The 27,839-nt window shown below is 41.0% G+C and overlaps 1 protein-coding gene across 1 annotated transcript in view; it reads right to left on the bottom strand.

The window, feature by feature from the left end:
• The window catches only part of PCSK2 (proprotein convertase subtilisin/kexin type 2), a gene marked incomplete at its 5' end in the record, with an annotated part of 109,369 nt that overhangs the window by 52,561 nt on the left and 28,969 nt on the right, over window positions 1-27,839 (bottom strand). The window lies entirely within an intron of this gene.

Here is a 27,839-nt window from a genome sequence, read left to right as displayed (position 1 = left end):
GAGTCCTCTTGTCACAGTTGTAGTTTCCATTGCCACCAAAATAGAAGCTAAAATTATTTAAAAAATTCCAAATATGTCACAGCTCCAAGCTGTAAACATTTGTCAAAGTGAGGAAGCAGGTCTCAACCACACTTCTACTTTTTCAGATTTTTCTCCAGGGCATTATAAGATCATTAGATAACCTTTCCTGGTTGATAGGGAGGAACAATCTGATTATTTATGCCTCAACATTATACACAAGGTGACGGACTCCTATAAGGGCTGTACATGTGCTGGCAGCCTTGTAATTTTATTTTCATCCAAGAAATCTATCAAAAAGAATCCCCCCGACTTCCCCCTTTACAGCAGGACAGGACACTGCCACAGAAATTTTCTGGGAGAAAAAAATCTGGTGTTGTGAGTTTTCATCATACTTCTGAGGCTCTCAAAAATGTCTTGTAAAATGATCTACTTCCAAGAATTATCCTTGCACTGAATAAGTGATAAATAAATAAACTGGCAGGGAAAACTATATGGCAAAAAAAGCCACTAAACTGACCCCACTGGCTGAAGTATAGGATATGAAAATACAGGTTATAAAACACAAGTCATCACAGATTTTCAGAAATCCTTTTCTTTATGCATCACAAATCCACAAGACATTTAAGGAAGCACTGTTGAATGTAAGAAAAGTTAAACATGCAAATATATTTGGAGGCAGGAACTTCAAATGTCGGACCATAACCACTTTATTTGTACCCATGTAAAAGAGCCTTCCTAAAGGAGACCACTCAGTGGCTGTAACTGGAGTCGTAATATTAACAACATATTCGCAGACCTTGTAAAAGGTGCTGTCAACTTTGGCATACTTATTTTCCATCCTTTAGCCTAGCACCTGAAAACAAGACAGCATAAAGAGTACTAACAATTTAATTGAAAAAAAAAAAAGGGGGGGGGGGGGGCGGGAAGAAAAAAATCTAGCCTTCCTGATCAAAGAGGAATTAAAATTATTAAAACCATTAAATACAAGAAGGCAGTAAGACCCCCTAACATTTACTTAGGTGTGTTCTTGAAAAGAATCCATGGTTATTAAATAAATCTAATAACTCAGAGAACAACTTCTACATGTGCGACTTTGGCATTTCAGATTAAAAATGCATACATATGAGTTACACTGCTGTGTCATAGCAACTTCATATATATATATAGTGTCAGACAAAACCTACACAGGAGAAATTCTTCCAAAGGTTCAATCAGATCCTAGGACAGCTGAATCATTCTTGGAGGCATCTTTCTGTCTCAGTTAATTAAAGCATGAACATAAGAGACAGTGCTCAGTGAGGTGTCTGTGACACAGGTAAAACTGGGATCTAACTGATGGGGGCTAAAAGCTGTTTTCCTCACAGCTCTATTGTTTCACTATAACCCTGAAAACCTAATACCAATTCACAGAGAGTAGGACAGGGCACAGCATGGCCTGAAAAAGCAGTGTCAAAGATTTCATATACTTGATTGAACTTTACCTTCTTAACTAAAGGCACCAAGTTGTAAAATACTGAATTGGTTCTTTCACTTATATGTGTGCTCCCAATACTTGTGCAGGTTCATTAAAAGTGGAACGGATAGAAAATAAGAAAAAACCTAATATGAAATAACCTGGTAAGAGGACAGTGACTAAGCAGGACCCATACAAACAAGGTGTAGTTCATGGCACCAGGTCACTGCACACAGAAAAGAAAGGTATAAGCACGGTGTTTGACAGCTCTAAGACAAAGCTCAGTGATACCATGGAGACAGAGCAACACATGTCACTCTGCCTCCCCCCTCCCAGCCTTACTCCTGCCTCTCTGCTTGCCACTGCAAACCCCAAGCTGTCAGCAGAGAACACAATTAGGAACACAAGACAAGCCTTATGCAGAGGGATGCCAGAGAAAAAGATTTCAGGCGTTTGTGCTCCCATGTAAGCTTTCTGGCTCTGCAGGACCTGCCTGCATTAAGGCACTGAATTAGGATTAAGTACACAAGGATTTCTACCAATTGAAAAGCAATGCTGGGGAGCTCTGGCTTATCTTTTAAGACAGTGGAGAGGAAAAGAGAGAGCAATTTGCAGAAACAGCACAGGCTGTTTTCCCTCTTCAGTATCATCTCGTTTGTCTGATTTGTTCCATCTTCACAATACAACATAGTGAAGTTTTTGTATAACATTATAATTTCCTGAGACAAGGAAATACACCCCTCCAAGAGGCATCATTTTCACTGAACTGAAACCACTCTGCAGGCTGTTTTCTAAATGTTTCACTTGGGGAAGGGGCATGCAGGATGCCACCATCCACAGACAGAACACTCAGAAATTCTGGGACCTCTTTTTCACCACAAAACCAAAGGGGGTTTCCTCCTATTTGCAAATATCAGTAAGCCATACAATTGAATATGGAAAAGATCTGGCATTTTTTGTGAAAAAAAGTGTTGAAATTTTTGGAAAAGGTCTTGGTAGTTTTTTCCATGAGCTACAAATTGCCCTAGTCAGCTGCCTTGCAGCATGATCTTAACCAGCACAAGGTAAGAATTTGCCTTTTTCCTCACAAAGATGTGTTTAGAAAGCAATGAGCCCAAGAACAGGTAACATCCATATATTCCAGAAAAAAAAAGATCCCCAAAGACCAAATTTGGAAAATGATAATGCAAATCCAGTGATCTGGGTGGAAAACTGCCCATTCAGGGCCACACACAGCTGACTCAGCAAAATCCTCATCTTCTTGCTAACTGGATACCTAGGGTAGAAAAATGCACTTTTTTTTTCCCAAAAAGGAAATTTCTGATTCATATGTATTCTAGATCAAGAGAGGGCCTGCATCTGATTCTACTTCTGAAAGAAGAGCAGGTGGCCTCAGTAATACAAAAGCATTAAGTACCACATCAAGGTTTTCTAAACATATGCAAGAAAGAACATGTCTGCATGTCCAACAGCAGAAAAGTACTGGAAAACATTCTCATCTTGTAACATCCATAATCACATCGGCTTTTGTGACATTCAGACTTGGAACCCAGCCCTCAATCCCATGTACAATGCAACCTCACACCAGCTTTTAAATTCTTGTTTCTCTAACTGAAGCAGAAAAAGCAGCATTCATAGGACTCAGGCTTTCGATAACAGTCACTAAATGATTCAAGCTTGTGAAGTATGATATTTATTAGAACCTAGTGTAACAAAAAGATTTTCTTACAAAAATAGCATGAATTTAACCATCTCAAAATTAGGCTTATTTATCTACAAGACTTTTGTTTATTTCATTCCTATGTAATTTCTTCCTTTTTCATTAGGATACAAGTTAAAGTACAGATCAGAACCTGAGCATCTACTTCATTAGCACAGAACTAAATTATGAAAAATTTACTAGCTGTGTTGTAACCAGAATGAAGGTCATGTATCAAAGGTAGCCCATGGATGGCTTTCTTTACAAGGAAAAAAGGTTTCAAGTATTGATTTTCACTATACTTTTGCACGGCGCATACAGTCACTTGGATGATAAGAAACCAGGAGGATACTGGATGCAAAACCAATTAACAAAATAATCAATTGACTGCAGTACTGCTCTGGAAGGGCCAGGAACTGCAGCACTGTACTATGCTCTCTGCTCCCATGAATGCCAAGACAATCAGCTTCTTATTTTAAAGGAACAGGGTTAATTGCACCGATGAGATCCTGCAGTTAAATGACTCTGCTATATTGAGCATAAATGACAGATTTGCTAAATTATACCAGTGGGTGTATGAAAGTGGAACAGTACCCACAACTTGAACTCACAACCAAGAACTTCAAAACAAAAGAATTTGAATCAAATTCCAGAGGAAGAAGACAGTCCCAACTGATGACATCAAACAGGCATGTTGGGGGATTTAAAAACCAACAAGCACATAGTAGCGAGTTGATGAATCAAAGGAAGTAATGGTTCTTTTGTCTCTAAAGCCTCAGGGTTAATATAGGTCTGTCCTGAAGGTGAAGTAAGAAGTGGAAACCGATAGCCTGTATTTTTGAAGAAGTCAGGCTGGTGGTTGGACTCAGGCCCTATAAACTGTTCTGAAGATCAGCATCCCTTAAAGGTGGTTTGGTACAGTGTGTCCAGATGCACAAAGGCATCAACAAACAAACCACCTTCAGATAGTGGAACTGTATAGCTGTACTGACTGTTGGCAGCATTATTTTCTCATATCCAAAGAAACATGGTGGCAACAAAAGAGAGAGACAGGAAAGTTCAATTAAGCCAGTGATTGGCATGTCCAACCTGTTGGAAAACATACCAGTTTAAAAATTTTTGTATAACTTTAGTCAAGGGGTTTTGTTTGCCTTTGCCTGGCAAAAAAGAATTTTAAGTTTCTTTCCAGGGCATTGTTCCTCTAGGTGAGGTCTGATGAATTTAATATCTCAACAGACTGGGAATAGCCCAAAAGATAAAGAGCCACCAGCTGCCATCTACGAACATCTACCCCAGACTCTACCTCTGGCAGAGTTGGAGACATCTCCTCCAGAAGAGACTGTAAGAAAATCAAGGAATGAAGATGTATTTAACACCAGAAGCAAAGAAAAATGGATACAACAGGACACCAAGTACTAAGAGCTACACAACACTGACCCAATTCGTTTCTATGAGTTTTGACTGCATAAAAAATCTGAAAAATCTAGTAAATATCATGTGTCATGGAATGATTCTCTCTGCACAACCAGGCTATGCCTGGATGAGATGATTTCTGTGATACACCTTAGCCAGATAATAAAGTAACACTATGACTCTCTAACACTAAAAATGTTGTTACACTGTTTTTGTTTTTTCTGCAATTTCGCAATTTCGGTGACAAACCCTTTAGAAAGTTATAAGAATAGGACAGCACATCCCATTCAGCATTCAGCATACAGGAGGTTTTAGGGGTATTATCCATAAACAACACCCCTCTGCTGCTAAAGCAAATACTAAGTTACTGAGTGCATATTTTCCACCTCTGATTTCTAAATTCACTTAGACAAAGATGTTTAATTTTACTATCCATTCCATCTGCATCATGAGAGCTATATATATTAGAGAAATACAATGTCAGAGAGGACCACCCATCTCACATTCTACATTTTTGTTAAAGCTACTAAGTAATCCATTTTTGTGTGACTCTCTACTACAAAATAAAAGCAGTAACAATGAAGCTCCTCACTAGCAAAGAAACTACAGATCTACTTGAAGGGCAACAAGTCAGATGAAAAAAGCAAAACCAAATAACTTTTAAATGGTGATGGGAACAGCTCATTTCTATATCTATAGATAACCAGGGGTGGAGAGGCTGCTAAACACTATTCAGACAGTGTACTGGGTTTGAACGGCCGTGTTTTGGTAGCAGTGGGGCTGCAGGGGTGGCTTCTGTGAGAAGCTGCTAGAAGCTTCTACCATGTCTGGCAGACAAGCCTTGGCAGCTCCAAACACAGACTTGCCACTGGCAAGCCTGGAACAATCAGAAATTGTGGCAATACATTTAAGAAGAAAGAAAAAAAAGTTATTGTGCAGTTGTAATTGCCAGAGAAGAGTGGGGTGAGAACATATGGGAGGAACAACTCTGCAGACACCAAGGTCAGAGGAGAAGGCAGGGCAGGAGGTACCCCAGGCTCCTGAGCTGGCATTCCTCTGCAGCCTGTGGCTCAGACCATGGTGAGGCAGCTGTGCCCTGCAGCCCATGGAGATCCATGGGGATGCAGAGATCCACCTGCAGCCCGTGGAGGAGCTGTGGGTGCCTGAGAAGAGGCTGTCACCCTGTGGGAGGCCCATGGAGAGAGGAGCCCACGCTAGAGCAGCCTGTCCTTGAGGGACTGCACCCCATGCAGGAGTGACCCCACTCTGCAGCAGTTTGGGGAGGACTGCTGCCCATGGGATGGACTCACACTCCAGCAGTTTTCAGCAGCTGCTCATGAGATGGACTCAGGCTGGAAGTTTGTGGACAACTGTCTCCTGTGCGAAGGCTCCCACAGTGGCATGGAGAAACAACTCCTCCCTGAGCAACCAAAGAAACCACAGGTGGTGAACTGACCATAACCCCATTCCCTGCCTCCTTGCACTGCTGGAGTAGGAGGTAGAGCTGGGAAGGAGGGAGGGGTGGGGGAAGGTGTTCTTAAGGGTTCATAATCCTGCTCTCATTTGGTTAGTGTAATAAAATCAATTCATATCTCTACCTACAGCCTGTCTTGCCCATGATGTAATCTCTCCCAGTCCATATCTCAACACATGAACCTTCCTATGTTATATTTTCTCTCCCCTGTCCAGCTCTTGAGAGGAGTGAGGGGCTTTGGCATGCACCTGGCATCTGACCAGGGTCAACCCATCACACACAGCAGTGCAGAAAATTGATGCCTTTTGTTGTGACAGAATTGGATCCATCTGCTGAATTTCAAAGTTTCTGAGCCTGTTTTGTGGCCCAGAAAGCAAAAGCTGGGATATCAGGGGGCTTGTGAGTGTTACTGACCATCCAATCCTTACTAATAAAATGAGAACTGCTCCTCTCAAGCAAACTAATGACTTTCAAAGGCTCTCATGGATCTCTCTATACCTAGCAACAAGACACTGTTGCTAAACGTAGGTGTTTCTGGAGGATTATTCATAACAATTTCTCCAAGTTTCTCCCCAGCTGCATCCTGGTAAGTGTTTTGTACAGGGACTTACCCTATAGCAAAAATGTAGCAGCTGTTACAGCATATATCCTGTGTTAGAGAACAAATCCTTAGAAATCTCGAAGTTTATCAACAGAACTTTCCCTACAACTTCTAAGCAAAGGACACATGTGTCACAGACACATTTTATGAAAAATCCTTTTGTTAGGTTTTCTTCTCCTGAGAAGCTGAGAGGCCTCAGGAACAAAATGTAAACAAGAATTATCTGCTGCTGTGGAATGCAACAGGTGCATCTTTGATTGGTGTCATGTGGTTGTTTTTAATTAATGGCCAATCACAGTCCAGCTGTCTCAGACTCTCTGGGAGTCATGAGCTTTTGTTATCATTCTTTTCCTTTTCTTTTCAAGCCTTCTGATGAAATAATTTCTTCTATTCTTTTAGTATAGTTTTAATATAATATATATCATAAAATAATAAATCAGCCTTCTGAAACATGGAGTCAGATTCTTGTCTCTTCCCTCATCCTGGCACCCCTGTGAACACCACCACGCACATGAAGCTTTTTTTTTTCCATTTCAAATATTTCATTAAAGGAAAAATGCATCTCCTTCCATAAAATACTTGTATCGCTCTTTATTTTTAAAGTTATTTTCACAATGATGAGCACAGACAACATGAGAATTCTTTGATTTACAGGAGAAGTAACATTCCCTGTAAAACTTCATTATTTTTAGCCATCCCTCTACCTTGCTTTTACTTTTTTGTCACTAGTTGAAACAATGTCATTGGATATCAAGGACCTCCTGGGTATTTTTATTATCACACTTGGATGTTCTGGACTAGTTCTAGTTTTACCCTTTCTGTAACTAGCCCCATCTGCCATCCCAAACATATCTAAGCTTACACAGACCATCAGCAGATACGCAAATGTCTGGACACTAATGCTGTCCCTGCAGTGATCCCTCTTGGCATTTCTCCTAATTTTTATTTGACTCCAGCTTATGTTCCTTGAATTTTTCCTCAGTCCCTCTAAACTTGGTATTGCAATGTGTCACACTTGTGGGTGAACAAAATAGGAACAAAATACTGCATGATAAACTCTAACGAAAGACTTACCGATTGCATTCTGTATTAAAACCTGGCATAGTTGGGACTGCTCATTAACTTCTCTGCAAAAATCACAAAAAATCCTAACATTAGGGGTACAGCCATTCAGGAAACCACCCCAGAAGTTCATCATCGATCAGACAATAGTAAAATATGAAGCTGAACAGCCTGAGTTCAAAGGTTTCATACAGGCAAATAACCTTTCTTGATGAAAACACAACTTAAAGGACTCCAGTTTCAACCAAGTTCAGATGTTTTTTTAAAAAAAAATACACAAAAACTTCCATCCTTCTGCCTTTTTTTTGTTATCTTTTGTTTTCCTGATATTAGTTCAGTTCTTGGTAAATAAGGAGCTTTTGAAAATAAAAGAAGGGGAAAGGAAATCAATATTTTTGTCCATTTAGCAGGCCTCTCACAGTTCAGTGACATTCAGGATACGGAGAGTAAAGAGACAAGGAATCAATGTGTAAGAGGAGACTGCAGATCATATTCAACCCGCTCAGCTAAGCAATCAATAGCTCCTCCAGCTTCTACTTTGAAATGCAAGTGAGCTGGTCAAGCTGCAATGTAAAATCAATGCTGAGTATGGATGGTCTACAATGGAAAATGCCAATTTGGTAAAACAGAAATTTTCATGGGATAATGCCCTCTTTGACAAGATTTTTTTGCCCTGTGGTAGAATTTATTAAGGGGAAACACTGAGATGGAGGAAAAAGCCCTGCATATCTTGATATTCTGTGCTCTGCCTCAAGAACAAGCAAACTGGTCCACACCTCTACTTTCCCTTCAGTTGGACAGGAGGAACATAGCAGGATCTACACTAACACAGGTGCTGGCTATACTCAGAAATCTGTTTCTTTTTTTTTTTTTTTTTTCCACTGCTTAGATGAGCCAGCATGAGAGCAAGAGCATTTCTGAAATCTTAAGAGGTTTCCAAAGGAATGAAAAACTTCTTATTCTACATAATACCGAAAAAAGACAAAGTAAATTATATTTTCTTCCATGTTGTCTTGCAAGATAGCAGGATAGTCACTTCAGTTACAAAATCAAAGATCTCTGTAAGAAAGAAATTCCCTGGAGTTGGGCCATAACTATTCATTAGTCTTTCCAGTAGATATGCAGAGACTGCAAACCATAGGGACACTTTATAGCAGCTTATGGGTAAATTTTGCACTTTGCTGTCTTACCAGTTATGTGGGTCAAAGAAATGATCAGCCTTTCTAAATCAATCAGAATAATCAACCCTTGTGTGGGTATAAACAGCATCCCTGGTGACAGAAAAAAAAAATTGGGCCTTTTGTATATAGGTCATTATCAACTGCAGATCCTACCTAGCTGCAAAATTAGGAGAACTGTGACTTGCAGAAACTTTATCTTATTTTCCTTTGCCAAATACTGCAGACATGACTTTCCTAAACCATTATGATTGGAAAAAACCAAACCTGTCTTCTTCTTCTTCCTCAACAGCAAGTATTTTTTAGAGTGATTTTTACTTATTACAAAGAACACCACCAATCTTTGAGGTGATAACCACAGTAGGTCTAAGTTATATTTGCATCCTCTCTGTGGTATAAAAAGTGTTTTAGTTTAAATGGAAATCAGGCCCAGATCACATTTAAGATTGCAAAAATTTTGGCTGTGTCCGTGCAAAGAAGAGAGATGCTCATATGATGCTGAATCTTTTAATTTAATTATTCACTCTGTCATCACTTGTAATTTTGGACCATTTCTTATACCCCAGGGCAGTCATCTAGCAATGGACTTCCCTCCTACTCCACAACTCAGTGGTCCTATAAGGAGATATATACTACACAATCCACCTTTATATAACCACCTTTTTAGTGATTCCCTTAGTACAGCAGCTGCTTCCACACAAGCAATGAATATCTGATACATCTCAAGAAAACAGGAGTGCTCATAGGCTAAAGATTTCTCTGACTCTGTTGATTTTAAGTTAATTTATTTCACAAAGCAAGTCTTCAGATATGTGGGACTGTGAGAAAATACCACTTGGAGAAAAACCAGCTGAATTTGGTTTTTATGGGAAAACTCAACTAAAAGGTGAAGTTATTCTTTTTGTTGAAATGTCCCCTTGACTCACCTTAACAGAAGAGACTTCTTGTATACGTGTGAATATTTGTGCTAATGCCCAGACACATTTGGAGCCATAAAGCACCACTCGTAGCAGCTTCATCCCTAACTTTATGTATTTCCTTTGTAAAGATGCAAATTTGCTTTATAGACTTTGTTTCAATATATTCCATAGGGACAGATTAGAAGGGCTTTGCAATACACCTGTGAAGGTAAAGTTTAGGGAAACTGAGTCAGCAGGATGAAGTCTTAAACTAAGTCTGCAGCATATGCTGAAAATACATCCCTTGGTCACCAAAGTGATTCTGCAATTAAAAGCCAGCTTCTGACCTTTGCTATACCTCATCATACTTCCACTTCATTCTCCACAGCTTCCTTCCCACTCAAATTTTATCTAAATAGCTCATCACTCACCTTGGACCATCTGCTTAGAAAATTATAATACGCGTTTTCTCTCACAGAATTACTGGCACACATTACCCTTGTTTCCATGTTACAGGAAATCCTCCCTAATGTCTCACTCATTGAAGAGCTGCCTGTTGCCCTGTCCTTTATGTCATTTGTTTTGCTCTTCATCTGTACTCCATTTCTAAACAACTTCTGAGTCAAAAACCCAGACACTTTTATATAGCTGACCCCTAAACCAAATGACAGCATTCAGTCGTGGTAACCATAGCAGGACCTGTAGGGGACTTCCCTTGTGTCTGGAGCTTAGAATAAAAGTTTACTTGTCTTCCTCTGCTCCTTCTGAGCAGCTGGGCCCCACTAGGCCTGGAGGTAGCAAAATTGTTACCAGGACCTCAGCTGAAGAGCAGCTTCCAGAATAAAAATGGGATCACAGCCCTGGGAGAGAAGGCAGGCAGACTAGTGTCAGTGATGCTGTCTTACATGCAGTGCATGAACTAAGCTGAAAATCAATCTGATCTACATTAATTTAAGAAAGTCTGAATTTGAAGAATTATTTAAAACTAGCTCTCAGTCCTCAAACCTGGAGACAGGAGGTGACAGCGAAGTAAAAGTTGGCTCCACCATGCAGAATCCAGGGTTTCTCAAAACTGGTTTCAAAAAACACACCAAGTGCCTTCTGATTGTGTTTTCCTGACTGCAACCCTCAGACTGTGCTGAAGAATGTAATTATTCTCTTTTGTAATCTCTTCTGCACTGTCACTGCTCAATACAATTTTTCTTTTCCCTGCTTTTCCTGCTCCGCGACCAAATGATGCAGTTTAAAGCTGAGAAGAGCTGTTCTGGCTATCGTGAAAGGGAGCACCTCTGCACAGACAGGACAACACAGACAGCCACACACCCCTCCTCCAGCAGCTCCTGAGGTCCCTGCCCTGATTTGGGTCCCCACTGTACCATGCTGACAGGTTGCTAGGAGGGATTACAGCCCACTGCTGTTAACACCTCCCAGCCAGGTGGTAATGACAACTGCAGAAGATCCATTTAGCTTTAATAAAGAACAAAGGCTATTTTTACAAAGTTGCCTGCCTGGAGCGATACAGCAACAATTGCCAAAGAAGTCTAAGCTTATTCTAGTATTTAAAACCTGTAATACTTAAACTTCAGCGTTCACATGAGTGGTAGTGATATACTAGTGAGCCTTTCTTGACCATCTGTAACACCTTCACAGGTCTGCTCTATTGCAGCGGAAACAAGACAAAAAACTGCAAACCACTGATTTTCCTAAAGTGCTGTCTAGTGGATAGTACATGGGCTGCACAACATCTTATCTGAGGAAATTTCATAACTAGAAGCCAGACACAAAACAGAAGCCAGTCAGTCTTCTGACAGAGGGAAAATTGCAATTATGCTGCTGCTGACATTCACGCATCTGCTCATGCAACCAAAAGCAGAGCAGTTGCTCACAGCTACCTGATTACCATAATACACATGACAGAAAAGACATGGGAGCTTGCTCCCATCCCTGACTTTCCCAGCCAAGTAGGAAGCTACTGATGACTGAGCTGTGCAGGTTGCCATTGCACTATTTCAGTGCCTAGATTTGGAGGTTTATTGATCCCCATCACCGACCACATTAATAAAATCAGCAGAGGTTTATGTATCACTGCTGTACAGCACTGGGTTAGTAAAGTATGGCTGCCAGGGACAGGCCATCTGCCACACATCAAAACAGAATCATTTCTAGAGAACACTTTATGTAATAAGAGGAACGGTAGGGGGAAATGACAAGTAAGGGATTGGCTTACAAAAAGGAAAGAAATAGCCAGAGTCCTACTGTTCTGGCCTTTATCCAAACTAGGTTTTGTTTTGATACTTTCAGAGGATTGTGCTTGACCCTTGTAAAGACATGTACATCAGAATCCTGTCTTTTACTGTCAAATGTTCTTTTTCAGTTCCAGCTGATGCCTCAGATGTTAGCTTTTATATTGTTCAGATTCTGTACTACTTTAGTGTGTGGGTCTGGGCTTCGTATTAGGGCATGGTAAGCTCTCTTCACAGAGTAGGTACACAAAACAATTCCTTCTCTAACTGGGAATCAAGGACAAACGATTCAAATTTCAGGCCCAAGAGCACAAAGAATGTGGACTGAAGAGAGAAAAACAAGAAGGATGTGACTTCATGGGCTAAAGCTGTTATTAGACAATTAGCTCCAATATGCTAATGGACCAAAACTTATAAAAGTGTGAGACCCCATGACCGGTCATCCATTTTGTTACCATTTTTGGGTTCATCTTGGGTGTAGCCCTGGCCAGGCTCTTGTCCTGCCCACAGTGTATCCCTTGAGGCCTTTAATAAATACCTACTTTATTCTTTTGGTCCATCTAGTCTCTGTTCTAGGTCAGCCTTCATAAGGCATCACAGCCTTGGAGCCTGCAGAGTGCAGTTGCAGGGCTTGCTGGTGCCCAGGGATATCCATATCAGGGCACTTTTTCCACCTCATCCCAGAATCTGGCTGCCATCAACTGGCAGAATAGTACCATTCTGCACCTGAACTCCTGAGCTGTCCAGTGCTCACTCAGCTTGAGCAGCATATTGAACCCATATGCCCCCAGCAAAAGCCTACAGTTCTTTTCTTGACAAGAGAGGCACCAGATGATGAATGACTTGGCAAAGGGATCACATCCCACATGAAACTGTAGGCAGGAGAGCCAACACAGTGCAGTGGTGAGGACACACACAGCTGGCCCAAGCATAACAGACCCCACAGGGAAGGAAAAAACCCATGAAACTGAGACAAGCATTAATATGCTCAGAGTTCATCCCAGAGGAAATTCTCCTCAGTGACAACACAGAGACAGGGCAGCACAAGGCACCTCCATCCCTGGAAGTGCTCACGGCCAGGCTGAATCGGGCTTTAAGCAACCTGGTCTTCTGGAAGGTGTTACTGCCCAGCAAGGGGGTTGGAACTGGATGGTCTTTAAGGTCTCTTCCAACCCAAACCATTCTTTGATACTAAGACACAGAAGTGTGGCCTGAATATTCTTCATGGGTTTTCTCAATACCCACTTCAGCAGAGAGTCTTACATCCTTGCCCATGTTTTCCAGCAGCCTGTCCCACAGACTGCTGGCCAAGCTTCTCTCTAAAGCACATCTGCAAAACTAAATTTTTTTTTCAAAAATCTTAGAGGCAAAGGGGTTTCTGCCTTGATTTCAAGGGATCAGGTCATCCAAGTGGTTTGCAGCTGTCACAAGTCCCTCTACATATTCACTGCCTAGAGCAATGAAAAATGCTTCCTGAAGAACACAAAACTCATTATTTATTGCAGTTGCATGTGCACCAGCAGGGATTTTGGTACCAGAATTTTTCCTAGCTCCCACTGGGTCAGAGCAGAGGCTGGTTTAAATGAAGTGATAAAATTATCACCCTGCTGAAAATTCTATGAACCATTGTTGCTTTTTTTGGCCAGCAATGAGGAAGTATCTTTTCAGTTCAATTATTAGCATAAAATAATTAGACTTTAGGGTATATTTTGCTCTCAGTGTACATATATAACTTGCATTAATATTAATAGGGACTTTATTCACGCTCATTGAAAGGAGCCCACACCTCAAAGGACTGACAAAAGCAAAAACATATTTAGGATTTAGTCTATCACTGAAGATTTCCACAGACTCCTGTAAACTGCTGTCTTCATTGTATACTTCTTTCTCTTCCTAGTTTATTTCCAATGAGAAAAATGTTTAGCAGATCATCAAAGAAAATTATTTGCTCAGGATTCTCACTGCAGGCAATCAAAAACATGCATGCAAATTCTATGGAAATTACTCTGTTCAGGCTTTGAGACCAAATTCATGTTATGGTTTCCACAGAATAAAAATTTAACAGAAAAGCTTCCCTCATGAAATTGTATTTCTTTCATATGAGAAGTGATGAATCTCTGATTAATAATAACAGTGCCTACTGCACGCGCATTTAGGGACTCTTCATATTTCCAAAAAACGAGAATTAATTTGTGTTATGGCAAGCACTCAAGATGTATCTTCCCAGAGCAACAAAAGGAAGATTTAGGAAACTAAACTACTACAGCAGAAGGATTCAACTTTAAGAGGTGCCTAGACTGGCACCAGGATAAAAAGTCCTATGTGTCTTGGGCCTGAAGAAGAGTAAAATACCCAGTGCTAAATGGCAGAATCATAGACATGGCAAGTCATCACCAATGCAATGACTTCAGAGATGATGTCTTTTCTTCTGGGCCTTTCCTTTAAGGGCAAGGTAAGCTGTACCTATCACCAAAGAAAAATTATAAACAACAAAACGATGCCAAGAATACAGCACGATTATATAAGGGATGAAACTGCTGAAGTCTTGGTTCAAAATATCACTTTATGAGATTGAAGGTAATAGGAGTGTTCTGCAAAACAAGGAAACCTGAACAAAAGACCAGAAAAAACCTGCGGGGTTCATGAAAAGGCCTGAAAATTTCATTTATCTCTTCTGGGTAGGGCCCCTCATCATCTCTCACTTTTGTTGCAGGAAAGGTCAACCCAGTTATTATTGTTAGTCTCTCCCATTTCATCTCACCCCATTTCACCATGGACCGAATTGCAAATGAGATCTGGGTAATGTTCTAGCTTAGAAAGAATGTGTTAAAGTGCAACCATATTCCCTATCCCAACACCAGCTGCCCCTGCAACAACAACAACAACAACAACAACAACAACAACAAAAAAAACCAAAAAAACCACAAACCAAAAAAAAAAAGAGAATGGTGTCAGAGGAACAAACAGTCAGGATGGAGGAGTCATGAACACTTAAACTCAGGACACCAGAGCAAAAAAATAATCAGGTGAACCTCTACAGTGGAACAACAGTGTACATTTGGTATTAGCTTCTTGGAAAAGATTCAGTTCTCCAGAAGCTCAAAGACCCAGCTTCCATCTCCTCTTGTCCCAGGGTCCACTCTATTAATTTCTGTGAAATTACTTCAGATTTTCACTGCTGCAAACTGGACAAATGTCTGTCTCTTGTTTTTAACACCATCCCTCTAGGGAAAACTGTTCAAAGCCTCCCTCCAGTTGAACTCAAACTTCACAGGTCCCAACAGGTGATGAATATTGTCCAGGGCAATTTTTCTTCCCTTTATATTAATTCCCAAAGCAGGCAACATTTAGAGAGGCTGAAAGCACAAGTTCACACCTTACATGAATCTATAACTGAGGTCATGTCTTGGCCAAGAATGAAGGAAGCATATGGTTATGATGTTTGTTTTTTTGGTTGAGATCTCATGAAAACACAGTCTCTGAAAGCTACTTTATTACTCAGAAATCTTATCTGAGCTCTTTATATAAAATAGGGCTGAAAAGGAAAAAAACCACCTTATCCGTTGTCAACCTTCACAAGCAAAAAAGGCAGAACTGAAAAAAAGTTCTCTCCTATTCTCCCCTCATATGTTTCCTCTCAGTTTAACTCAGGAGTTGGCAAAAAACCCCATATAAATCTCAATCAAGTTGTTCATCATGTCTTTCATCAAAATCATTAGCTCCCCTAGTCAGTCTGGGCAGGCAGCTGATGTTTTAATCAAGCAAAACATATTAAAAGAGGTTTCAAATAACTTCACAAAGGGGACAAAAACTATTTATCATTTCATTTTCCATCTCCATCAGACTGTAATGCACTCACAAATGACAGAACCTGAGCCTGGAGGCAGTGCTGCAGTGTGGGATCAGACCTAAGAAGATTCCTGGTCCTGATGATGCTCCTGGCAGTTGGGGCAGGAAGACTGACAGGGAGCTAAATAACAGCTTCCTACCTGCTGAGATCCAGGAGACCTCCAACTTCCATGAACAAATATTACAAAAACCTGTAACACCTACCTAACTCTAATTGCTAAGAAATCACTGATACATCTATCTGACAAACCATCTCCTCCCCAGCCAATCATTACAAGTTTGGGGTCAGTAGTATAGTCTAATGCAGGTCTAAGGTAGCAAAAAGACACACAGTTCCCCAAATTTCTGCTGCTTTTCATCTGAAAATACAAAGGCAAGGGGCTGTTGGATTTTACCTTCTGGGAAACATTGCACATATATATTTCAGATATATGAAGTAAAACACATTCAGTCAATTTGAGCATATTTTATGCAAAAAGCAAGTTGTTCACTGGACAGCAAAGAATGAAAATAGTAAATGAAAAAGTGCTATTTAGGTTGAAGTCTCCTGAGCATGAAGTTGGCTCTAATCTCTATTAACGCTGGAGAGGTTCTCTCCATCTGCTGCTGCTCTTACCCAGGATAAAGAAATACCTGGGAAAAGCTGAAATGAGCCATGCGGAAGCAAGGACAGAAACAGAGGCAGGACCACTAATACTGGAATATATCTAGGGACAAATGACTCCATACAACTGTGTTAGTTTTTTATGCTTGCATAGCCTCTAGCATAGTAATTTCTCCTGCACCTCCAGATCATGCATGTGGAAGCACTAGACAACTAATTACAGTTTAAGGTTACTGTCCTTTGCGTAAGTCTTTTGGGCTTCAGAGAATCTGCTCTAATCTCTTGGGTTTCATTTTTCTCCCACTATTCTCATCCCAGTTTTCTTAGTGCCCAGGTGTTGTAAAGACTTCAAATGGCTGTAATCCAACTTCTGTTTTGTTGTTGTTGTTGTTGGGGTTTTTTTCTTCTAGACAGTAGATTGGGCATCTCAGATCTACTCCTACTTACCTCTGCTTTGCTGTATGACCTTTTGGAAAATTTAAGGTCCTTTTCCTCCCACATTATTTCCAGCATTTGTGAAATACACATAATCCGTATTTGAAATGTGCTTTGAAACCTGCACTTAAATATTATTTCATTAAATACTATAAAAGACTACAAATTATTTCAGATGGACAGATCATTTCAGTGGGAGAGCTGCAAGTGTTAAATCACCGAAGCAGTCCTTTTCTCACTTTTGTCTATTTTGTAGGCAGAGAGAAAGAATTTGGGAAGATTTATTTGACTTTCTGGCTCCCACTGAATTATTCATTGTTTGCAAGTCAAGTAGGTAATTCACCTTGCACATGCTTCTCAAGTGCAGTGCTAATAAGAAAACCATGCTGAGTTGATTTTTCTGACAACATTTCACATTGCTGTCCTTAAAGAAATACATCCTCTCTCTATGCAAAAATGTTCAGTATCTACAGTGAATAGCAGGACACCAATAAATGTTAGATTGGTTCAGACTCCTAAAAGCAATGTTCTTTTTCATACCTTTCCATTTCAATCTGGAACTTGCATTTATTTCACACATTTAAACTTTCTTCCAAACCTTGCTGGCACATGAAAGTCAAAACACTTTATCATTAAAATCCAAATTCACTGAGACAGCATATGGCAACTCTGAAATGAAAAAAAAGAAAATTGTCCCTATGGGAAGTGCTCGCTCCATACAAAGTTTTCATCCTAAGGGATAACAACCCAAACCAAATCATTTATATCCCCTTTTCCAGGTTTTTCCAGCTAGCGTCCAGGAACTAAAGAAAAAAAAAATACTAGTTGTATCTCATCTTCTCAAGTCAAATGCTGGGCTTTTTAGTTTGCAGTGAATTATAGACTGTGAGTAAAAGGCTTTCTCCTTTGAGGAACTGCACCACTCAGCTTGCATCATCTCAGAACTGGAAAGTCTGCTCTGACTGAATGAAATCTCAGCCTCCTTAGATGTTTTCAGAAAAGGGAGAGTGAGCTTAGCGCCCCCGGATTTGTTTGTGAGAAGCTCTAGTCCCACACAGTGGCACTGCTGCCTCTAAGTTTGTTCCTAACCATCCAGAACCAATTAAGAAGACAAGTGAAGTATGCAGCGAGCTACCCAGGAGAAGGCTGGCTGGAGGAGTCCTGGCTGATCACCAGATGCTTCTTTTGGAGGTTGTCCTCCACTAGCTATTCTTCCTTGAAACATGCATGAAACATACTTTTCACATTCTAGAAACCAGACTCAGACTGACAGAAGTCTGGGATTAGGATGTTCATTTGGAAAGAATAATGAAAATGAAGAAAACAGTCAAAAATAGCCATGAAAAAAATTTGGAAGGTTCCAACCAGAAACTCTGAAACAAAATGAAACTTTTTTTTTTGTTGCTAAATAAAATAATTTGGTGTTATTTTTTTTTCTGATTAAGTATTTTAAATATGAAAATGTAGATTCTACTTCCTTGTGACTCACTATCAACAATATGAGTTGAAGTTCAAGATATTTTTATCTTGGGAAAACAGTAATTATAGTTAGTTGACTATCCAATGGAAAAATTTTCCTAAGTTTTTCTTATAACATGCCCTGCACAACTTGGGAAAAGGCCCTTTAAAATTATGAGATATGTACATGGTTAGAGCTGGAAACAGGGAAATAAGTTTAACCTGGATATTTCCCTTCCTATTTGCAGAAAATAAACAGTCCAATAGCAATCAAGGGAATTATTCCAAGAAAAGCACAAGTTTCAAAAGAAGCAAAACATATTCCTGCGGTGTTACAGACTCCCCAGGGACCCCCAAACAAACTGCAACATATTCCAATGAATGTTTTCCCAGGAGAGCATTCCAGCTGAGAAGTGAAAATAGAGCAAGCACTGCATAATTATACTAGTATATCCTGGCCTAAGATATCCAGCATTTTTGTCCAAATTCTGTCAGTGATACTTGCTGGCCCAAGGGAGCAGGTCCAGGCGATAACTGAAGTTTGCCAGATTGTTTTGAGTTGGAAAAAAAGAACAGCTAAAATGGTGCTTACAAGGTTTATAGAAGATATCTCATTTTTTTAAGTCACTGTGCAGTCACTGAGTACATTGTGGTTTTTCCAAAGCATGAAGTAGCTACAGCCAACAGCTCCTCAAAGTCCTTGTTTTGCTGGGAGAAAATGCCTCCAGACATAACGGCCCTGACTTTGGTGGAACCGCAGAGAGGACAAAAGCAATCCAAAAGCTCTGCAGGGCAAGGCTGGATGAGCATCAGGGAAAGCAACAGCCAAACACAGAGGATGGGCTCTGCACCGAGTTTATCATATTTGCTGGATGACAAAGCCAAGTCAGATAGGAACAAATGTAATCAATCCCTCAGCAACAGACCTCAAGACAAAACACAGGGCACCTCCTCACCCCAGTGGCTTATTTTATTTTTCAGGTTCTTGATGCAGACACATTCAACATATCTGTGCCTCCTCCAAAGAAAAGGAATAGGGATGTGAAGAGCTGGCAAGGAAGAAGAGAACCAGGTATTAATGCTAACTGTAGCACTGCAGTGTTACATAACCTAAAGCCTGACAGTAATCAGCTCAGTGACATTGCTGTGAGACCAGGAACATAAAAATAATTAGATCTGGCAATTATGGTTCTTCTGTGAAGACTTTATGTCTGCAAAGCTCATAGATCCCTTACCATATATTCCTCTGTATGGAAGTATAAGGCTCAGAATCAAGTAAGATAAAGACCATGAAGACAGACAATTTACATTGATGACACATTAAATCTGTACCTATAATAAGGGTGTACTTCTTTTCAGCACTCAGAGAGTAGGAAGCTTGCAATGTAAAACATAAAGCTGTATTTTCACAGAAATGTGGTCATTCAGGTATCACTCCTTATAAGCAAAACTGTAATATTTACCAGGGTCCATTTATAATGGTATGGAACAGATACTTTACAAATAATTATGGAAAATATGTACCATAGAGATGTTTAATTTTTCTTAGTCTTTCCATGGTGTTTTGTTCTACCCAGGCCTGTTCTTTCCCTCAGTATGGAAGTTCCCAAGGCCAAGAAGCATTTATTCAACTTCACCAACCCATGACATACAGTTAGCATTTTAATTATTATTGGTTATTTTGAGATTTTAGAGGCTGAAAAAACAGCAGTCCAATGCAGCATCAAATAACTACTGCAGCAAACGACTACTAAAATAATTTAGAACTAAGCCTTTCATTTATTTCCATTGTATGTCCAAATACTGCAATCAACTTTCAGTGACCTTTGTAGAACCCCTTTTTGTATTCATGGAGCACATCATGCATACAAGCAGTAAAGTAGGTTTAATGGCCTGAGTAGATGCACTACATAATACATGTATTGTGTGATACAGTAGCATATGCCATTAAAGAGATTCTTTTAACTTAAGTCTCTTAGGATAAAGGGGGTGGGGTTTTCAAAGTCACAGCCCTGTAACACAAGCCCTGGCACACCATGCTTAGATACCCCAAAAAACTACACCAAAATACATTCCAGTCTTACATTGATATTGATTTAACTGCACACCTCAGTTGCACCACCTTTTATTTACTGCCAATGTCATATACATTAAATGGTTCTGGTCATGTAAGTGTACACACAAGCAACTCCACCAACTGTTTTAACATTGGATTTTAACATTGATTTTCTGACATCAATAAAGACTGGAAATAAACTAAAAATTTTGCTCCATTCTAGACCTATCATCTCAGTCTGGGTACCATATATAACAGATAAAATATTTTACTAATTTGATAATCTTCCCAAGTTTTATGTTAAACAATATATTTAAAATCTTTTCAAAGGCAGTTTTCCAGCCTCTGTATTTTCTATTATGGTGAGAGATTTGTCCAAAAGAAAACAGAACCCAAAATGTTTGGTTGCACTGTTCCCGAGGAAGATTTCTTAGCATACAATTTACTTGTACAGGAAAAAAGGGAGTATAGCTGAACAAGACACACTTCCTAAACTGGAAGTGAAGCCAACCTTGAAGACAGAGTTGCACATGGCAGTCTGAATTCTATCACAGCTCTAATGTTGGTAACTTGGTCATTTTTGAACCCCCAGCCATAACATAACATAACATACAAACATTAAATTAATTAAAGTTATTAAATGAGTCATAACAGCTCAGCATATCAATGCACTGCATTCTTTTTTCAAAACCAAACCAAATTTGTCCTAAACCAAAGCAAAATTCTGCATCACAGTGGGTTCCATGTTAATGCAAAGCCACTGGCTCACTCTGTCCATTCTTCTCTACACCATACTAAAAAGACCCTAAATCACACACCCTTGCCACTACCACTGCTTGTATTGTAGTATTTAACAGAGCGCTCTCTGAAGATCCTAGGCTGGAAATTGCACAGACAAATAACAAAAGCAAGGCCTGCCCTATGAAACAGAGACTGCATCAGGCAGGAAACAAGAAGGAAACCGGAAAAGGCAGAGGGAGACAGGGCAGCGACACTGCAGTCAGGAGAAAAGACACCAACAATAAAGCACAAACTTAACTAATGCAAATTCAGCAAATTACAGGCAGCAGAACAGAGGCTGAATGTGTCCAGCTATCACAACAGCTTTTTGTAAAAGTACTGAACTTCCTCATGGTTACAGGCAGTTTTGAGAAATAAAGCTCATTCTATTGCCTCATCCCAAGTATCCTGTTCAGCAATACGAAAATGATGCAATATGTGACACGAAGCAGCTTCGAGGGGTCACCTAAACCATCCCAGAGTCACGGAGAGAAATTAGCCACATCCAGCTCAGCCATGGTCACTGTCTAACCTTGTCTTAAAACCACCAACCCTGCATACTTCCCAGATTCTGGTGGCACCAGGACTACAGTACATCGCTGCTTTTATTTTTGGAAAATTCTACATTAATTTGCACAGTGCTGCCTTTGCCCATCAGTCTACCACCCTACAGTACATCCATTTGTATTTCTTTCTAACAGAAACACTTCTAGCTTACCCTGCAATCTCAGTTATACAGCATTTTCATAAAAGGCACTCAATGTTTGCGTTTAAGGTCATTTTGATAGTCTGTTATTTTATTGTGTGCAGCTAATGGTGCTTTTTCATATAACATAGATATAAGAGATTTTCAACATTCTTTAATGTTGATGTTGATCAATTGGGTTCTTTTCTCCATCTTTCTAGTTACATATAGAAATATAGATCAGTTAAGATTACCTTCTACATTGTGCTGGACATAATTTTCTCCAGTTGCAAACTGTTTGAAATACTCAATGGTGCTTTGATATTTTACTTTAGAATTGTATTGCACATCACAAATATAATATACATATGGAGTCCAAAGATGAGCCAGTGATGCCACACATCATCTGAGGAATTTAAACTTAGAAACTGTGAAATTCTTCAGCACATGCTCAACACCCGCACACTGCAATGAAGAGGACTTCCCTATCATTCTAAGTGACAGCTTAAGTATCTGAATAACTCTATGCATCATCATTTTTTATTTTCAGAGAGTCCTTTTTCCAAAGACAAAAACTGATCATATAATAATTGTGATAGCTGAATTAAAGACCAGCTAGGTGCTTTACAGCTGGAACCCCCACTGGTCAACTACACAAAACAGAGCTAAACAGGGCTTTCCATGAGCAGTCAAATCCAGCAACCCTCGCTGGGCAAGAAGAGAGTCTACAAAGGCCAGGGACAACAAAAATAGGACTCCCTCAGATTCAGTTTTCAACAGGCAATCACAGGGAATTCAGCAATCACTGTCTGCAGTTACAACAACCATGCTATGTATGTAGTACAGTCACAAACTAAACTTGATGCCTCACTGAATTCTGATACATTTCTTTAGACATTATCACAGAAGCAATTTAATGACCTAAAGACTAGCTTATCCTCTGCATTCTGGAGGCAGAGGAGTATCTCCTTACTTATATAAGCATTGCAAGAAGGGCAGAGTAGTAGGAAAACGTTTTTCCTCACTTAACAGACACTTAAATCTCCTCTTTGTAGCCCTGGTGATTTCTTGTTTGGAATTACACAGTTCATACACCATATGCAGCATATTTCCTGCAATTATTTATCTGTGCCATGCTGCCTGTATGAGCCTTTCTCTTTCTATGTCTGAAGTGAGGTTGAATTCTACCTTCCCAGAAACTGACTCTGTGTCTGAGTTGTTTTGTTGTTGTTTTTTTTTAACACTGTGCTGTAATCTCTGCTGCTTCTTTCTTCTTGTGTTCTCAGATAATAAACCCATATATTTCAATAACCACTCACCAACATCTGCAAAGGGTCCAATTATCATAAAAGAAAAATGCCCATTTAAGCATTAAGTTTTCTCAGCAATAAGACACACACAAGATCAATTACCAGATGACATACAGATGACTCAAGTTCCCTCAAAAAATTTGTATTTTTCTCTTACAATGTGGGCGAGCTGTCTTCATTATGAATTAGAAACACCGGATTTTCAAAAACAGCCCTGAGCTGTGTGGGAAAGTGCAAGATGGTATCAACCTGAAAGACAGTAACAGTAGCTGGTAACAGTACCAGAAGAGGCCCCCTCTGTGAACAGGTACAAACTCTTGGAAACCCTTGCTCAAACACACTGTTTAAAGTGTAAGACAATCAGAAATGATAACCCAGGGATCCATTCATGGAAGTCACTGCCTCTTTTCTGCAGAACATGCTTCATTTCATCAGGATGGCTGAGAAAAAACTTTCTTCAGTACTTGTGTGCAGTGCAGCTTCAATGAATAGTGTGTAGGCTTGAGGGTAATCTGGGGGTTTTTTCAGCTTCGGAAAGAAGACATTTCCTCCCATGAGTTTTCCTTGGCTGCTCAATATTTAATACAGATACTTAAGCAGAGCTTTTACATTACCTAATGTTCCATTTCATATCAAAAGATAACACTGATGCAGGTGGACTGCTGCCCTGTAGTCTCATAAAATTATGGCAGCTCCAAATTTCTCCTGAACATAATCCTACAAGAATGCCAGCACCATGACAACAGATATCACAGCAAAATGCTAAATAGATTTTACTGGGAAGTCTGTCAACCTCTACCATCTGCAGCATGTATTTACATAAAAGACACAAAAACATGAAGGGATTTTTGTCCTGCCATTCTGCCATCTCTCTGTTGTAACACACACTGTTGCGGTGAGGGAAGCCTTGGGACACTCAATCTGAGGATCAGCAAGCTCCGATTTATTGATAAAGCACCAGACATTTATTCACAACCAGTAATAAGCTCATGCATATTCTGTAAGCCAGGCAATATATTAACCAATACTACAATATCAGCTCTTCCTCATTCTTGAGAACTTACATTTCTTTTTCTCACCTCTCTCTCTCACGGCTTGTTATCATACCACAGTTATGCTCAAAGACACAATGTTTTGCAGGTGCAGAAACTCAGATAAGCTGGGTTTGGTACTTTCCCAGTCCTTGGTCAGCTAACAAGAGAAGGTCTACGTGACCTCTGTCCTGTAGCCATTCCTCCACAATTTCCCTGGGTTTTTTTTGCACAAGCAAGGTTGGATTAAAAGCAGCAGATATCATCTTTTGCACCATATTTTGCAAGCATACACAAAAGCAAGTCAAAACTAACACTACTAACAAAACTATAATGTCTACTATAATACCAGCCTTAGCAATAGCACGTAGCCAGGACCCCAGGCCTAAAGATTTGAGCCATCCATCAATACCAAGGCCCGATTCTACCTGTAAGTTTCCAGTCAACCTCCACAACTCAGAGAGCTGGGAGTGGATGGACTGAGAATGGTCAGAAAGGTTCATACAACACATGCCTTCAAATTCTTCACAACCATGGCCCTGTGCAAGCAAAAGAAAATCAATGGCAGCTCTATTTTGAGTGTTGCATGGCAAATAGAATCAACATCAAGCAAAAGGCTAGAAAGCACCACAGAAGTAGCATTGGTTTGCTTCGCAAGCCAGCATCCCAACTTATTTAGGGTGGCATGGGCACTTGCTGCTGCCACCCCTGGAGCCTTAGATTAAAAGTTTGATGCTCTACTGATTGAGCTATCCAGGCTGCAGGGCTCCCATAGTATGCATCTGATCAGTGACGGCACGTAAATAATGCAGGAGCCAATATTTGCCAGATTTCTTTTTGATCACAAAAACAGGAGTATTCCAAGGACTAACAGATAGCCGAAGATGTCCTTGGTCAAACTGCTCCTGTACCAGCTTGTGGGCCTGAACGAGACCTTCCCCTTTTAAAGGCCATTGCTCAACCCACACCGGGTCTTCTGTTTTCCATCGAAGTGGGATCGGGAAAGTCCATGCAATGGCCGTCCCTATAAAGGGAGATCCGTGGTAAGGACCATTCCCAGTTGTGCCAACACATCGCAGCCCAGCAAGGTGTGGACACCCTCAGGGAGTGGTATTACAGAAACTGCACAGGTGAGAGTCTTTCCCTCTATAAGAATTTTCAACAGAGGGGATTTCCGTGCAAGTGTGAGTCCTCCTACTCCTGCCACTGTAGCACCTGCCACATGGGTGGGACACTGATGTGGCCATTTCTGCGTCTCTATGATGTTGACATCTGCGCTGGTGTCCAGGACCGCAATCAGAGTGATGGTGTGACCTCGATACTGAACGTCAATATGTTTTTTAGGACGATGCTTTAAGTCCACTGTTAACAAAGCCATTGTTCCTGTAGAGCCAAAACTACCCTCACCATGTTGCTGCTCGCCCAGTGGTAAAGTTCCTCCGGTTAACTGAGGCAAAGGAATCAATTGAGCAATTAGTGATCCAGCTGGAATGAACAACGGTGGGAATAGCGTTTGTGCCATTATTTGTATTTCTCCTGGATAATCAGCATCAATTAGTCCAACAATAATAGTAAGTCCCACCATGCTGGCAGACGAGCGTCCAATCAATAAAGCCCCCACTGATTGTCTGCCTGCTGTAACAGGACCTTTAATCCCCGTGGGGATACGCTGCGGCTTGCAGTCTATTAAGGTACAGTCTATTGAGGTTGCCAAGTCCAAGCCGAGGCTTCCATGGGTTGCGGGGTGGAGGGAGGAGGCACTTGTGCTGGGAAGGCGCTCGGATCCTGGGCAGCCGCTTGTGTCAATATGGGGTGACCCCTCCTGCTGGGCTTCCCGTCTCCCGAGACCTGACGGCAGGGTGACTCTGTGTGTGTTGGACTGGCAGCGCCTGCACCAGACAATTCATATAGCCAGCGATTCTAAAGCGGAGTCCTTTTCCCTGAGGCCGATTTACCAATGCTTGCAAGGGAGCAAGGGCCGCCAACACCTGATTCTGTGCCGCCTGTGCCTGTTCCTTTTAACTACTTCCAAATTCTTTTACTGCTTCCACTAACATAGCCCGCGGCCCCACCGGTACCTGAGCCATTCGTTCTAAAGCTTCTTCAACAGTACAGGTACCAGGGAGTGTGACAAGTATACTTCGAGTGGCAGAGTTGCAATTTTGCAGGGCACATTGCTTTAATAGTGCTCCGTGCATATATTCAGGGACCCTGCTGTCTGAATAGCATTCGCCACTCAGTCAACAAACAACCTAAATGGCTCTTCTCTTCCTTGTTTAATTCCCATGTATGAGGGAATACGCCCTGGGGATTTCACCCTATCGAGCCCCACCTGGGCGAACCGAGCCCCACCTGGGCCAACCGCATAGCCTCCCTCAGCTTCTCGGGTCCGATTAACGCTTGCACCTCTGTCCTTAGGTATGCCCCTGCCCCCATAAGCTCCTCTACAGTAACTCCATATAGTGGATCTTCCCTGCCATCCCCTCCAGCCAAAGCGGGGGGGGGGCCAATCCCCCACGGCCAGCGGAGGCACAGAGGAAGCGGAGGGGAAAGCAATTCCCCGTAGCAAGCGGTAGCGCAGACAGAGGGGAAGAGCGGTTGCGGCTGAGGTCATCCCCACTGGTAGATACACCGTGTTAGTTGCTGGGGGAAGGGCATAAGAAGATGTGGACGCTGAGGCCCCGCTATTCCTGCTAGAAACAGGCATTCCCAGTCGAGCGGAGGCTGCCTGAGCAACTTTTTGCTCAGCCTGATGTTGTTTTAAGGCATCAGCAACTATCCGCCATGTTTTAGACAACTTTTTTGCAGTTTTACAATCATCTAGCACCGCCTGCCATAATTTAGCTCCAAATCTACACCCCTCTAACTCTTCAAACACCTGGTTAGGATCAATAAAACACCCTTTTGCAACTCCATATGCAAGCAATCCCAGGAGTTCTTTTGCTAGGTCTATACCCTGTAATCCCCGCTTTTCTAAAAAGCATTTTAAAAGGTTATAAACTGCTTGTCTCTCTATTACCTTTTAATCTAATCGTCAGCACTGTTGCAGCCCTTGCAAGGAAATTGGCAGCTTTCAGTCGGCCGAGCTCTTCTATAAGGTCACTTGGGGCAACGGAGACCTGCTCAGACCTGCTCTTTTTGCCTTCCATGCTGCATCAGGACCGACATGGATCTGCACCGGACCGTGGCTCGCAGTTTCACCTTCTGTAAGGTCCCTGTTCAGGCGCCATTTGTCAGGGTGAGGGAAGACTTGGGACACTCAATGTGAGGATCAGCAAGCTCCCTTTATTGATAAAGCACCAGACATTTATTCACAACCAGTAATAAGCTCATGCATATTCTGTAAGCCAGGCAATATATTAACCAATACTACAATATCAGCTCTTCCTCATTCTTGAGAACTTACATTTCTGTTTCTCACCTCTCTCTCTCACGGCTTGTTATCATACCACAGTTATGCTCAAGGACACAATGTTTTGCAGGTGCAGAAACTCAGATAAGCTGGGTTCAGTACTTTCCCAGTCCTTGGTCAGCTAACAAGAGAAGGTCTATGTGACCTGTGTCCTGTAGCCATTCCTCCACAACACA

The sequence above is a fragment of the Fringilla coelebs genome (genome assembly GCF_963513975.1).
Source record: "Fringilla coelebs genome assembly, chromosome: 3".
NCBI lineage: Eukaryota > Metazoa > Chordata > Aves > Passeriformes > Fringillidae > Fringilla > Fringilla coelebs.
The sequence above is the reverse complement of the archived record's forward strand: the minus strand, read 5'-3'. Positions and strand labels throughout refer to the sequence as shown.